Source organism: Ceratotherium simum, chromosome 5, assembly GCF_057802395.1.
Source record: "Ceratotherium simum simum isolate JZ-2026a chromosome 5, ASM5780239v1, whole genome shotgun sequence".
NCBI lineage: Eukaryota > Metazoa > Chordata > Mammalia > Perissodactyla > Rhinocerotidae > Ceratotherium > Ceratotherium simum.
Genome location: NC_141904.1, coordinates 3,932,625 through 3,947,281, shown reverse-complemented (window position 1 = coordinate 3,947,281; position 14,657 = coordinate 3,932,625). Strand labels below are relative to the sequence as shown.

The window sequence follows — 14,657 nt, the reverse complement described above, 5'->3', positions numbered from 1 at the left end:
TTTCGAGGGACTTAATAGGGCCTGGGTGATTTTTTCCTCATGTGGCTTCTCAAGTGTTTAAAAATTCTCATACTGCTTGAACTAAGCTAAAACCGGACGTGCCTGGCAGTGTGCTCAAGTTATGGTTTGTGAAGGAAAATCAGTACAGAACTCTTATCAAGGAGCCCCATACTCAGAAAGAAAGCCCTGCCACAGCACTGAGATGAGGCGATAAGTGTGCATGACGTATTTTAAGTTAAAATAACGTATTTAAAGTGATATTTATCCTTCCCTAAAATGATCATGCCTTAGTCTGGTATTTTTGGCTAACCAGCTGCCTGCCTCGATGGCGCTGGTGTCAAAGACTACTGCTGTCACAACTCTGCACAGACTCAATGTGAACAGGACAGCTGCTCTCCGTCTTAGCTTTCTTTTCATCTTGGAACATAGCCTTTCTCTTCCTTTTTGGCTTCTGGGCTGGCCCCATGGCTTAGTGGTTAAGTGCGCGTGCTCCGCTACTGGTGGCCCGGGTTCAGATCCCGGGCGCGCACCGACGCACCACTTTTCTGGCCATGCTGAGGCCGCGTCCCACATACAGCAACTAGAAGGATGTGCAACTATGACATACAACTATCTACTGGGGCTTTGGGGGAAAAAAAAAGAAGGAGGACTGGCAATAGATGTTAGCTCAGAGCCGGTCTTCCTCAGCAAAGAGAGGAGGATTAGCACGGATGTTAGCTCAGGGCTGATCTTCCTCACAAAAAAAAAAAAAAATGTTGGTTGGCTTCTGATGAGGATGGGATGCCTCTAACTCTCTATGAAGAAAATAAAAGTGTCATCTAATAAGCTGTGCTCAAAGATTGTTGTTACAATTGAGTAAGTATCATTTCCTATAGAAGAAACAGTGGAGATGTAAAGGTTTGTCTGTGTGCCTATTAGAATGTGGCTCCATGAGCTCAGGACTCTGTTACACGCAGAGTAGCCCTTGCATACTCGTGGGTGCCACATGGTGGGGAGTCAGTGTTTATTGACTGACTGAAATATTTCTAGAATGAGAAAATGTCATTCACTCTCTGTAGCAGGACGGAAATGTTCCTTAGGTGAAGCCCCCTGTGAGGTCACCTACCAACCTTTGACCTCAGGACTGGACTCACTGGGAAGATCCTCTAAGCAACAGTTGAGACCTGCTTTCCACCCAGGTTTCTCTCCCTTGATAAAAGTTGATATATTTCAAGTCACTGTAAATTGTTCCTGTATTCCAGGGACATGATCAAAATAAGTTTGTGATCCTGGAAAACTGAGAATCAGGTTCTTTTTCCAAGTGACCACACCCAAGTGTACAGTCTCCTTTGGGCCAAGCCCCAGCAGCCCACTAGCTGATCTTTTTCCCTTGTCTTTGAGATCTTAACTTCAATAGCACATGCTACATAATCGAGTAGAAGCCACCACCCCTCTCTGACTACTTTCTTATCTGCAAGATGAAGAGTCAGAACATGATATCTGAGTCCTCTGATGCTTTTCAGAAACAACAGATGGGAGACTTCAGTGACGAATAAAAAGCCAGCAATTTAATTTAGGCTGAGTGAAGACAGAGATTTCAAAGAAATGGAAAATTGATCAGATCCAAAAGCATCTGACCAGTATTTTACTTTGCCTTTAAAAGAACAGGTGGATTGAGAAGCTTTGTGGAAAACTTGGTTTTTCATTGAGTTAATATAGCCAAGTTATTAATATAAAAATAAGACTAGTAAATTACCTACTAAGTTTGTACTTTTCTAGGGTGCTAGTTGGGAAAAGAAAACTCCCTGTAGAGGAGCCAGAAGATGTAGTAAGAAGGATTTTAAAGACCTGATGGAAGAGACTTGATCCTACGTGCTAGTCAGGAAGCTGGGCATTTGAACTAGATTGTCTGTAGTTTGTGGGTGGGTACTTTTCTGTCAAGATAGGATACCTCTACTGAAACTGGTTTCTCCCTGGACTTGTGTGAGGCGCTGCATCCTTGAGCATTCGGGGGAGCTATGGGTCTAGTGCCAGAATGTAGCAGCAGACTTGAAGCTAATTTGAAATCCTAGGCAGTACATAGAATCTGACCAACGAAACCCCTTTGTAGCATCCAATCTGAACTGTAAGGATGACCATACAATTTATTCCCCAGACAGGGTACTTCTGAGTTAGGAAAGGGCATTCTTTACAATTAGGCCTGAACAGCAGGTGAAAACCGGAGCTGTCCCAGGACCTGGGGTCACTTCACCCCATGGACTTCAAAATGGAGTGTGCAAAGAAAGCGCCTCGAAGCCTTGTTAAAATGCAGATGGCTGCGCTTCCCCACCAAGGGTTTGTGTGTAGTAGGTTGGGTCAACAATGTGCCTGTCCAGTGAGGTCCCTGGTGATGGTGCCACCACTGTCTGGGAACTCCACCGGAGAGCCGCTGCCCTCCTTCAGCAGGCTGCACACTCTCGTGCCGCTGGTGGAGTTTTCAGGTGAAAGGACCTCCCCTGATTGTCCAGTCCTCTTGTGCTGGACAGCCTTCCACCAGTGAGGATGCCCCTGAGGAAGATAGCAGGATAAGCTTGTGTCGGCGTCCAGGTGTGTCTCTCGGTACTGGTCTGTTCTTGAGACCAGAGACTGCTCACCTGGACCAGCCTCACTGTTGAGGAAACGCCGAAACAGATGGGATAATCGTGACTTCCGGTTTTCACCTTAGAGCCTTAGGTTTAGGGAAGCCTCAACACCTGGGTTCACTCTCAGGCATTTTACAGAGTGACCGAGGTTTCGGGCAACGATATTCCTCTCTTCAGCAGTTGACATTGGAAGCACCTTAGGTCTAATGGGAAATATGTTGATTCTGTTTGTTTCTTTTTCCTTTCCTTTTTTTCTGGTCAAGAATGAAGTAATGCTAGCTATGTGGGGTAATATGGTGCTTTTGCTTTTTAAGCATTTATTCACTATTTTGCCCTCTCATGAACTGGCTTAGATCGAATGAGAAATTTGTTGGCAGTTTATAGTAAGGCCAGTGTGAATGTGGGATTCACCTGTAGATCCGAGGGACCCCCACATCAGCAGCATCAGCGTCACCTGGGAATTTGTTAGAAATGCATGTTCTTAAGCCCCAGCCCCAACTTACTGAATCAGGAACTCGTGGTGGGGGGGATGTCAGGCCCAGGGATATATATGTATATGTTTCAGCAAGCCCTCTGGGGGATTCTGACTGCAGCAAAGTTTGGGAGCCCCGTTGTAGATGGTTTTCTGTTATTGCTTATCTATCTGTCGTGGTCTACAAAGGTATTGAAATGTCTGGATTCTGTTTTCCAGGGGTCTCATATATAAGTCTATACCCATCTGCCTTGATTATTAGCTTTATAATAACAGTGGAGACAATGCTGTCTGTCCACATGCACTGGACACTTCCTATACTGCTGCATTAAAGGCTTTACAGATACTGTCTGATTTAATCCTACAGCCATCTTATACTGTTGTCATCACTGTTTTGCAGATAAGGGAACGGGGCTCAGGGAGCTTGGCGGGCTGGCCTCTGAAAGGCTGGTTACTTGGTACCTTGCTGCCTAGTGTACCCACTAGCTGTTTTAATGTGGGTTTTTTCTCCCCAATTCTCCTGACTTTGAGAGGCCTTCTTTTTCTACTCCTGCCTCCCGCACTCCCCCATTGTATTCTGTTGAAAGATGTCATGGATAATTATAATTTTGTTTTTCGTACAACATTTTTCCCCAACACGTATGCGTGATACTAGATTAAACATTCTAATAAGCAGGGAATTATAAATACTATCCTACAAACACATGATTGAGGATGAAGGTAGTTGCAGGGCTTGAAGGACGTGCTGTTGGTGATTGGTGGGGAGGGGAGGCTGGAAGGGGAGGAGGGGCCTAGCGGTGGTAAGGCTGGGCTGGTTGAAAGCCTCTTGGATGCAGGTCGGGCAGCCGTGGGTGGAGTGCAAGTGTCTTCTGTGTGCTCAGGGGCTCAGGCTCACGGGGAGATGAGCTGGGTGGCCTTGGCCAGGCTAGGATCGGCACATGCTCTGCACTGCTTCCTCAAGTGTGAAGTGGGTGCTCACATCTCCGCAGTGACAGTTCTTTTCCCACACCCTGCCACTTCCCCTCACTGGGTCTTCTCTCTTTGACTGTCGTGGGATCCCCTTATGTCTTGTTTACTGAGCCGTGACAATTGGTAGTTTATGTGTATATTACCAGTGTGTGATTGTGTATGTGTGTGCATACTTATATGTGTGTAGTGTATACATTTATAGATTTTATTGAAGTATAAAATTTATTACTTGTATGTTCACAAATCAAAATATGCTATTTTGATATTTTATAGTGAATGTTATGTTTTCTTATTTTTTTAACTTATTGATATGTAGGTTTTTTAGTGCTAAAACTGTTTTCAAGTCTGTATGTTTTAAGAAGATGAATACGCAAACTACAATGTTATGTTTTTACTGGTGTAATCTTTGATTCATTTTCTCCATAGGATTAGTTGTCTTTGCTTAAAAAGAAAACTTCTAGACTAGATAGATTGCATGAGATTGGTTGGATATGCTGACAGTGTGGAGCTGTACTAATTCCTCTGTTGATAATTTAAATTATTATGTTTAAAGTATTTTAAGTAATTTAGCTGATTAGTCAAAGACCACAATAAGTAGCATATGAACTCAAACTTTTGCTATTCATAGGATAGATGTTTTTGCAGCTTATCATTCTCTATAAAGGCAAATAAATATCTTATTAGGTGTTAGTAGGGTTAACTTATCCCAATAACAACAAAGATAAAAGCTTTTACCTGTATGAGTATATGTACAAATAGATACTAACTGTATATCTGTGCACACATGCAATTGCAAACAATATATTCGCACTGACTTATAACTATTATCATAGTAATTGATTTTGTAGTTTTTAGAGGCAATTTTGATACACATTTACAAGCTTTCGAAATGTTTGCTCTGGATGAATACACTTTAAGCATTTTGTTTGATATCTCTTCATCACAGATATGTTTTGACAGCCACAGTTGGAAATCCTAAATAGTCATCAATGGTAAAATTTCCGATTTGGATCCCAAAATCAGCATGAGAAAACATTTTGCCACACCAACCAATTATAGTTCTCAAACAGAAAGTAGCTTACTGAGAATGGGGATAGGGCAGTGAAACCTCACCGGTGTTGCCGTCCAGCTCAGACTCGCCTTTCCTATCCTCGTGCCCCGTTCACACACACTCAAGTTCTGTCGTGGGAAAAAAGCTGGTCCCTTACCTGTAAGCTGCCTCTGTCCTTCCTCTGCGAGTCAGACAGCACTCATTTCAGAATGTGTCTCCGTGTAGCTCCACTCAGGCTCTTACACCCAGAGTTCTTGCCTGTCTTGAAGAACAGATGAAAATCAGGAACTTGATGGAAACCGTGAGATAGTGGTGGACTGTCCCTCTGCTGAACTGGTCAGAGCTTCCTCAGGGCTGGGAAGCACAAACAAGGAGGAAGAGAGAGGTGTTTGTTTCTCTGTGGGTGTTGTGGGTGGCAGGCTGGCCTCTGTCCTAGTTCCTTTCCTTCAGTGATCCAAAAAAAGCTTAGTTTTCATTTTCTTTTTCCTTCTTGAAATTTTCTATACTTGTTTCCGCATCTCCACATCAGCTGGCGAGTGAACAGCCAGGCAACAACCTAAACAGATTTTCTTGTTCAACTTTGCCGTTGCCAAGTTCAACCTGTGCAAGAGCCAGGAAGCGATGGTGGGTTTGAAACACACTCCTAAGGGGAATGGTCAGCAGCCACACAGCGTAACGTGTCCACACATGGGTGGTAATCGGGGCACCTGGAAATGCAGAATTAGCATTTGAGTAAAGAAGCATTTTGACACCAATGACCACATCTCCTAGATAAGAGGTACTGCTGTTATTGTTTTTTTCCACATTAGTTTTTCCATATTTGAACATTACTGACAAGTAGATCGTGAGTAGGACTTCACATAAACTCACCATGTGTTAATATTTTGCTGAGTTTATGCTGCTTGTGTTACTGTTCTGAAAGTGAGAGGCAGGACGTTTCGTGTTTTCAGTTGCTTTCATTTCTGTGATATCATTCGTAATGTCCTGAAGAGGCTCCAGTGTCTTCCCGCCGAATATGGTGCGCAGTTAGATTTGGAAGTCCTCAGAATTTGGCCCCAAGGACCCATCAAAGCATGTGACTCAGAACCAGATAAGAGAAAGAAGAAAACCACCCGCCGAAAAGCTCTATTTTACTAAGGCTTCTCCACATTTCAAGTGTGTTCACTCAGGTTGTCCCAAATTATGGGTTAATAGCCGAACTTGTAATGTTCAGTTGGGTTTAAAAATATAACATATACATTTATAGTTATAATAATCAATAATACCTGTTCATGTGCTTATGCCATGCCAGGTCCTGTTGTAGATACTTCGTGTGTGCCTGCTGCATAGCAGGCAGTGCTCCCAACACTGGAGGAGGCACAGGGGCCGGATCAGACCCAAGTCCCTTCCCTCAGGAGGCACGTTGTATCTCACGTACACACTTAATTGTCACTCTTGATTCTTAATAGACTGGGCAGAGGCCCCAGGGACCCACAGCTGGTTTAGGGAAGCTCCCGTGAGGCTGTGCCCGAGGGATCCAGACCTCCCCGGGGTCCGTGCAGTCCTCGTGCTGCTTTGACTAATTGGGGCCAAGAAGACCAAGGTGCAGACAGAGGCTCCTTAGCTTCAGCCACAAGGAGGTCTGGCGGGTCCATAGATGGAAGGACAGAGAGAAGGACAGACGGTCAGAGCCTGGTTATTACCAGGGCACACTGCAGAGTCCTTCAGATGTCAGCAGTGTGCTGATGAGACGGATGCTTTGGTATTAACAGCCTCTAAGCTGCAGCTCTCAGGACTTCCCTGATTTATAGCAGGAGGCAGGGTTTACTCTGATGGTCTCAGAAACATCTGTTGATTGTCCCCACGCTCTTTTGTGCCTCTTGCCTTCTCCGTGGGGTGCCCCACATACCTGTTACTCGGTGTGATGGGGGAGGATATTATAATTAAAGTAAATTCACTGGGGTTGCTTGTTTTTCTCTTGGTATCAGGAGTTGCAAAGTCCAAGGCCAAAGAGAGAGCCCTGCAGGTGGTCACCTGGTGGCAGGTGGGCCAGATGAGTGAGGTAGGCCCTGTGTAAGACCCTGGGGGATTGAGAGACTGTGGAGAAGTAGAGGGCTCGTGGCCCGCCCAGGGGTCACTGTTACTCAGCCAGAGCTCGTCAGGGTCCCGTGCTGCCCCCTCTGTGGACGAGCCAGTGTAACCGGAACCTGAGTGCTGACTGTGCACCGTTCCGCACACTGTGTGTGTTGACTCACTGAGTTCTCACCACGCCGTGAGCGGAGCGGGTTCCACTGTTGTCCACTCCCTGCCTTTTTCTTAACAGATGGGGAAACCGAGGCACAGACTGTGACACCTGTCCCGCCGCTCCTGGATCTGGGAGTTGGGCGCTGGCAGAGCAGCTCTGGAGCCTCTGCTCTGTGCTGCACTTTGTGTCCCTCTTGATTTTGCCTGTTATTGTCTCAATCAAATATTTCCCAAAGTCCTGAATGCCCACTGACTCGTGGGCCAAAACAAAGCCTGACCGTGCCCTGTGGCTCGTGGGCAGCCAGATCGTGGGCTCTGTTCTGTGGTTGTGTTGGCAGGTAGCAGGACAAGCTGGCAGGGAGGGGACAGTGGGGACTCAACAGGGACACATCTCCAAGGATGGGATCAAACACAGGTGCGCACACTCCCACACACTCCACTGAGAAGCAGTTCCTTTTATAGCCAATTCACATAGGAACCATTGAGGGGTAACTATAGCTATTTTTACCTTTGAGAAAATAGAACCCCGGAAAATGTAACTAAGTTGCCCAAGCCAGCAGGTGGCAGGACTGGACTTTGGAGCTGGTCTTTAGATTCCGAGTTTAGGATTCCTTCCCCAGGCCGGTGGCTGTTTCTTACAACCAGATGAAGAGTGAGCACTGATTCATTAATTCATCAGGCATCTGCGAGTTGGGTGCAGTAGGACCGTCCTTGTTGGGAACACAGGAAAGTGTATTTTCTCGTCAAGAAGTGCTCATTGTATACACAGCCAGTTTTCATCTGAGGTGAGAAATGTAGAGAGAGTGACGGAAGGCAGGTGAAGTGGTGCCCGTGGTAATGACTCTAGATGCCAGGGCCGGTGATGGAGCCAGTGGCTAAGGCTGCGCTTGCCTGGACTTGGGGAAGATGAAGACATAAGGATGCAAGACGAACTTGGTGAATTACCTGTTCGTCTTGAGCCCTTAAGATTGTGTGTCTCATGACAGGTTGTCTGCCTTGCTGGAGTTTTGGCCTTAGGACCTTACTGATGGGGGCTCGGGCAGGTCTGCGGCTTCTCTTTCCACGTTGGGAAGACTTTTAGGAGAAACACCTGGAGCTGCTGCCTCTTCTCCCTGGGCCTCTGGCTGGTCCTCTCTGCCCTCTGCTTACCTGGGGACTCTGCGCAGTTATCCTCACTCTTGTAGGGTCATCGTTTATACACCTGACTGGCCATCAGCGTCACCTGTGGAGCTTTACAAATGTGGATTCCAAGACCCTTCTTCAAATGAACTGAATCCGAATCCTTGTGTTTTTGGCTCAGGAATCTCTATTTTCAGAAGTGTCTGGGTATTTCAGAAACATGGCCAGATGTGAGCATCCCTGTCTTCCTGATCCGGAGCCTCTGATCTTATAGCACTTGGAGGGACTGTTGCCTTCTGGGCAGGCGCCCTGCCTCCCAGTCGGCTTGGTTTGTTTGCTCACTCCACCTGCCTGGGGCCCTTATCAGTTGCTGTCATAGCTCGGGACACCCAGGCAGACATGTGCCCTGAGAGCAGAAATTTTGAAGATCTAGAGTACTAGATCAGATACAGAGCTCTAGGCCGGTGGTGTCAGTGAGGAGAGAGACTCATGAGGAGACCTGGAGCGAGAATGAGGCTAGAGCAGCCAAAGACTGGGTGCCACCCAAGGAGGAAGGAAGACGATCAGAAGGGCTTATGCAACAAAAACATCTCCTGGGTCCTTCGGTTTTCTGTGTCAGCTTGTCTTCTCATCAGTTTATTTCCCACTAGATGTCGCTGGGTGATATGAATCTGTTCTTACACTGTCTGCTGTCACTCTGTCTTCTGAGCAGGAATGTCTTAGAAGTGGGGTCTACACACCTCACCCTGTCACCCAGGTTTTGAAAACGAACCCCAGCTGTCCCAGAGTGGAGCTTATGGAAGCTGGGCGTGTCTGTGAATGACTCAGCATGTTTCCCTGCAGGATTTAGCACTGGCCCAGCCACCATTTTGTGTGTCCTTGAGGTTTATGCCGGCCATTTTGTCGGTGCACTTGGATGTGAAGATTAGCTTGTACACACTTTTCTCTATTAGAATTGGAAATAAGTATCCTATTAATGTTTGCAAAAATATTTTATCCCGGCATACTATTTATTGATCTTATTTTCATGTATTTTTAAAATTAGATATTTTGTGTTGTTTAGCAACTCAAAAAACTTGGCTTCATTCAGTACTAGACACCAGTCTCAACACAAAGTGAATGATAAAATAATTGACCATGTTAGTAATAATAAATAGGTAGACGGCATGTTCCCTGCTTTTAGCATTCTTACAATCAAAAAAAAAAGGAAAAGATAAAATAATCAGTGTTTTGTTTTCTTTTTGTCTGTGATGTTCTGATTTATGCTAAGTAGTTCTGTATTCCCTCACCCCCATCTACGTTTTTTGTGGAACCCTGAGATTAGAGTACTGTGGGATTTCATCCTGAGGAATCCTTTTCTCAGAACCTCTCACATACCCGATGCCACCCACACCCCCTGGGGCGCGTGCACACACACACACACACACACACACACACACTCACACTCACATCTCACTTCTCTAGCACTGTTTCTGGGCTAGACTGTGCCTTGTCAGGAATAATGCTGGTTATATATAAACATCCCTTGTGTATTCAGACTACAAACAGAGGGAGTTTAGCACACGTAATCCCCAAATATGTCTGTTATTGTTTCCATCCAGCCTGTCATCAGCTGCCCTTAGAAGCTGGCTTTCTTATTTCTTCATTCTATAAATGTCCTGTTTTGTTCCTTACCCAAAAATCTTCAAGTAAGTACAAAAACAACTTTATCGTTACTGCCTTGTCCCAGATTTTCTCCGTTTCCTTCATTGGACGCTAAGACCCACTAGCGTACTTTGCTTTTTCCTGAGTTGCTGTCTGGGAGACACATTTGTGTTAGCCCTGTATAGATAGATATAGCTCCTTTTTTTTCATGGCTTTGTAGTATTCCATAATTTCTTTCATCAGTCTCCATTGATGGACATTTAGATAGATATGAACGTTTTCAATGAATTTATTTAAACCACAGGAGCTATTTACTGGGTTACATCATTTAAAAAGTTAAAAAAAAAAGAAAAGCTTTTCCAGCCAGTGATTTACAGTTGTGTGTGTGTGTGTGTGTGTGTCTGTGTGTGTGTCTTGGGGGCGTGTGGCTGCAGACAGGATTCCACTGGACATTGAGAAATGTATTGGGTTAAGAATACAGAGGATTTTAGTGCAAGGCCCAATATAAACATTATATGAAAGGACAGAGCGGCTTAACGGGAGTTTGGAAGCTGCTGTCTCGAAGAACCTGCCCTGGAGGTGGTGTCTGAAGTGTTTAACGGTGGCTCTCTTCTTGATGGAATGGGGTGAAGTCAGCCTTGGATTGGGGGCGGGGCACACGTGGAGGGTCTCAGCTGTCCCGCTGAGGAGTTCATAATTCATGACGTTTTTGAGCTGTGTAGTAAAATAATTGGAGATGTGCTTTAAAAAGTGTAATCTGGCAGCAAGACGGAGTGCAGACATGCCTGTTTGTGCTTCTCTCTGGGAAGCCTTAAATCCTGCCCAAGTCAGAGCATTGATTTAAGGTAGTGGAGGAGGGTGGCAGGAATTATGTCATTAAAACATAATTAGTCACTGTGTTGTAAAACAATGCTTTTTTGTTTGTTTTTTAACGTCTTGAAATGAGTGACAGGCACAGCAATTCATTGGTGGTTGTGTGCTTATCTCTGAGAATTACAATGGAGAACAAATGTCTGGTACAACATCTCCACCTTCTGGTATATCGACAGTAACAGTTTATAAAATGAATTGGTCTGTGCAATATTTACATATTTTGTAGACAGCTTACAAATTCTCACTTTGGGTTAGGCGCCAGCGTTGAGTCAGGAGGTGAACACTTTGTCCCGGTTACTTGCTCACATTTTCTGTGTTGCTAATATTAGATTGGGTTTAATGTTAAGAACCAAAATTGAGAACTTTAATCGTTATGAAGACAAAAACTTGAGTGCGTGTATTTCTTCTACTCTGTGTGGTTTTTCGGAAGGATACTGAGGGGGCAGAGGAGGGCTTTTCCTCGTACACCTCCGCGTGTCCACAGTGTGTCGTTGCTCATTCTCTTCAGTTTGCTCCCTCTGCTCTCAGGACTCACCTCACCTGTCTCTGGAAGTGTGTCTGAGACCTGGGTGGTGTTCACGTTCACCCCACGTGGCCTGTGTTTTTATAGCATGCCCATCTAGCGTGGGCAGTGGCTGTCCTTGTTGGCTTGTTTGGTGTCCCCAGTGCCCACTACCATGGAAGGCACTCAGAAGTGCTCCTTGAGTGAGTGTGTGTTCGTCAAGTCTGACGAAGCAGAGGATATCCCCCACCTGTATGCTCTGGTCCTGTAGGGGAGGGTGAGTGAGATGATGGAATTAATCTACAGACAAGGACTGTGATATTCTTAAATAATGTGATGCCAGGGACATTGAGTCGTGTGATCACTTGTATCTGCACACTTTTGAGCTCCTTTGTAGGTTTCTGGACCCCTGACCTGCTAACTCAGAGGGTAGCACACTGGTGTTTTTTATAAGACACTGTTTTACTTAGCGCACTGACGGCTCAGCATTTTCGATGAGCCCTGGGAAGTCACCGTGAGTGGCTTGAGCCGACGGAGACCTCATGTTTATTAGATAAACTTGCCCAGAGGTGCCCTGATGAACAGATGCGCCTGTTAGCACTGCGTTGAGAGAGGAGGAGCGCCAGGGGTGAGCTGAGGGGGGAGGGCTTTGGTGCTCGAGTCCCAGGTGCGAGGTGAGGTTGACTAGGTTGGGAAGTGCTGTGGGCCCTCACAGAAGTCTCGCTCTTTTCTTTTTTTCCACCCAAAAGTAAGCCACACCTGAGTTATGTGGAATCAGTCATCTTCTCTGTGCAGCAGACTGACACTAGCTGAGCACACTTGTTTGTACTTCCGGATTGTGTGACGGTCGTGTGGTTATCCTTGGCAATTTAATTTCCTCGGTGGCCTGACTGAGAAGTCATTTGTGGTTTTAGGTGATTAATGCTGTAGAGAGCTGCGTCTCTTAGTCATCAGAGCACTGCCGTGATTCTGATGCTGTGCTGTGTGGACCAGTGGGCAGAATCAGAGCCAGGAGTCCGGGAGGCCAGGATTCTGTGCTTCATCCTTCGGGCGGCTGTACTTGTCCGGGACCCCGAGGCCGATGGAGTGAGAACATGGGCTACGCTAGTGTGACTTAATCAGGACGGGAAGGCTAACTGGGAGCTAGAGTTCCACTCCAGAGGGGTGAGGCTTCACCCCCCACCCCAGGAGCGTCGCCGATGTCCTAAAGGTGGCGTTGATCTAACCCCCTGTGGTGGGTGCCCACACTCGTGCCCCACGTGGCTCTGCCTCCCCACCAGCCTGTTTGTTCAGTTGTCTCTGTGGAGGCCTGTGCTGGGAGGGGCAAATGCAGCCTCTGTCTCTAAAATCTGTTGAAATCATATCAACCATACATTTTGTACTTAGTAGTTGGTAGTGTTAGGAAAGATTTGTGATGGTTTTGCTGTGGAGGAGAGAAAGAATTTAAATTAGAATTTAGATAACGTGTTCCTACAGGAAGCAAAAGCCAACAGAAATACTGCATTTGAGTGGGCTGGGTTCTTCCTCGTTGCATTAAACAAAACCGGTGGCAACAGGCAGGGGCCCAGAAACATTATCCTCACTCCCAGGATGTGTCCAGGAGGGTTTTGTCGAGTGGCTGCTAATCCTCCTCCAGGGCTCTCGTGGTGAGGGAGCTGGGCGGAGGGAGTGCCCGGTGGGCCTCTCACCCGAGGGGCTGGAGTCCTCGAGCTCTCTGTCCTTGTCCTGCACTGCTCATTTGACTAGTGTAGCGTAGACACGAATTTTCATAGGTGTAACGAGCGTGGGGCCCGTATGTCCTGGTCGCCCACTCTGTCCGTTTACGCCTGTTGTGCCTGCTCAGTAGGTGACATTTTTACGCTCAAAAATATCTAGATTTTGACAATAAATTGTATGCTCATCCTAATTATAAGGGAATACAATGATCAAATATGCACGATTGATTGGTTTAACTTACTGTCCTCTTAATGGTATTGTCTTTCGCGTTTATTAAAGAAATTATTGAGACTTTGGTTGAAAGCACTTCTCCACTTTAAGCCCAGCCTTATTTGCAGTGTTGCTATGGTTTATTTGTGTGAATAGCATCTGGTAACATCAATAATTAGCAAGGCCTTCAGTAATATCAGTAACACCTGAGGGATGCGTTTCATGTCAATATTGAGCTGTGGTTAAACCTGAGCTTCTGGAGCTGTGTGTTGCCTGAGTCCGGATCCCAGAAACAGCCTTTCTGGACTGTGTGACCTCGGGGACATTCTCCACCTCTTCATCCCTGACGTGGATGATGCTGGTGCTTCCCAGGGGCTCGTCGTGGGGATGAAGTGGGCGGATACAGGGCAGGTGCTGAGAACAGTGCTGGTGCGTAGGGAGCTTCCAATAAACGAGAGCTATTCCTATTTCTTATTTCATTAGAAAAGAACCATTCAGTGTTGGAACTACTGAAAAGAGAATTTGGGGGACTGGGAGGGGCAGGTACTAAAGGCTCCGGGGAGGAGTGCCCATCAGCTGAAAGTCGTGGCGGGTGGTCTGTCTCCTTGTCTCAGCGATGGGCACAGTGAGATGGGCACCGGCTCCACCCCAAGTGCTAGCTGTCTGTGACCACACTTCACTCCCCTGGGCCTGAGTCAAGCTGAGGGCAGAGGCCTGGCTTCCCCTGTGTCTGAGGGAGGATCGGCAGGACTGGGGGCAGGGTTGTTAATGGGGTGAGGGAAAGGGGTGCAGACAGTGACTCGGATTTCCAGATCAGGTGCCTGGGTGGATGGTGGTGCTGTTGACCGGTGTCAAGGGCAAGGAGCCTCCTTGGGTGAGGTGGGGAGAGAGGGTGATGCAGTGCAGAGCACAGGGTGGACCCCGGCTTCACAGCCTGCTACCATCACTTCACTTCTGTTTCATAGGGTTGTTGTGGAGACTAAAACGTTTGTGTACGTAAAGTGCTGGGGACAGTGACTGGTAAGCACCATATAAGATTTGATCATCATTGTTATTGTCTTTATCTGTTTTTAACCTGTTAGTTTAGGAATATCTATGGAGTGTATATAACTGTCTTGCAAATAGCATTTACAGAGAACATATTAAACTTCAAAGCAGGCATCTAATGACACTTGTATATAGACTTCATAGAAATCACTTATTCTTTTTACTATTTTTCTGATTATGGAGAGGTGGGAATAAAAAAATTTTGCCTTATTATTTATTAATTTATGATTA

The 14,657-nt window shown here is 46.2% G+C and overlaps 2 protein-coding genes across 14 annotated transcripts in view; one reads left to right on the top strand and one right to left on the bottom strand.

The window, feature by feature from the left end:
- P2RY14 (purinergic receptor P2Y14) overlaps positions 1 to 5,333 on the bottom strand; it is a 50,083-nt gene extending 44,750 nt beyond the window's left edge. For 2 of the 3 annotated variants that reach the window (XR_015552135.1, XM_087430391.1), the window contains exon 1: positions 5,250 to 5,329. The gene's annotated coding sequence lies outside the window, so the exon portion shown is untranslated. Of the gene's footprint in view, positions 1 to 5,249 lie in introns of all 3 variants that reach the window. The other variant, XM_004419244.3, reaches the window with a different exon arrangement.
- Positions 1 to 14,657, top strand: part of MED12L (mediator complex subunit 12L) — a 320,889-nt gene that overhangs the window by 161,190 nt on the left and 145,042 nt on the right. The gene's annotated exons all lie outside the window — the stretch shown is intronic.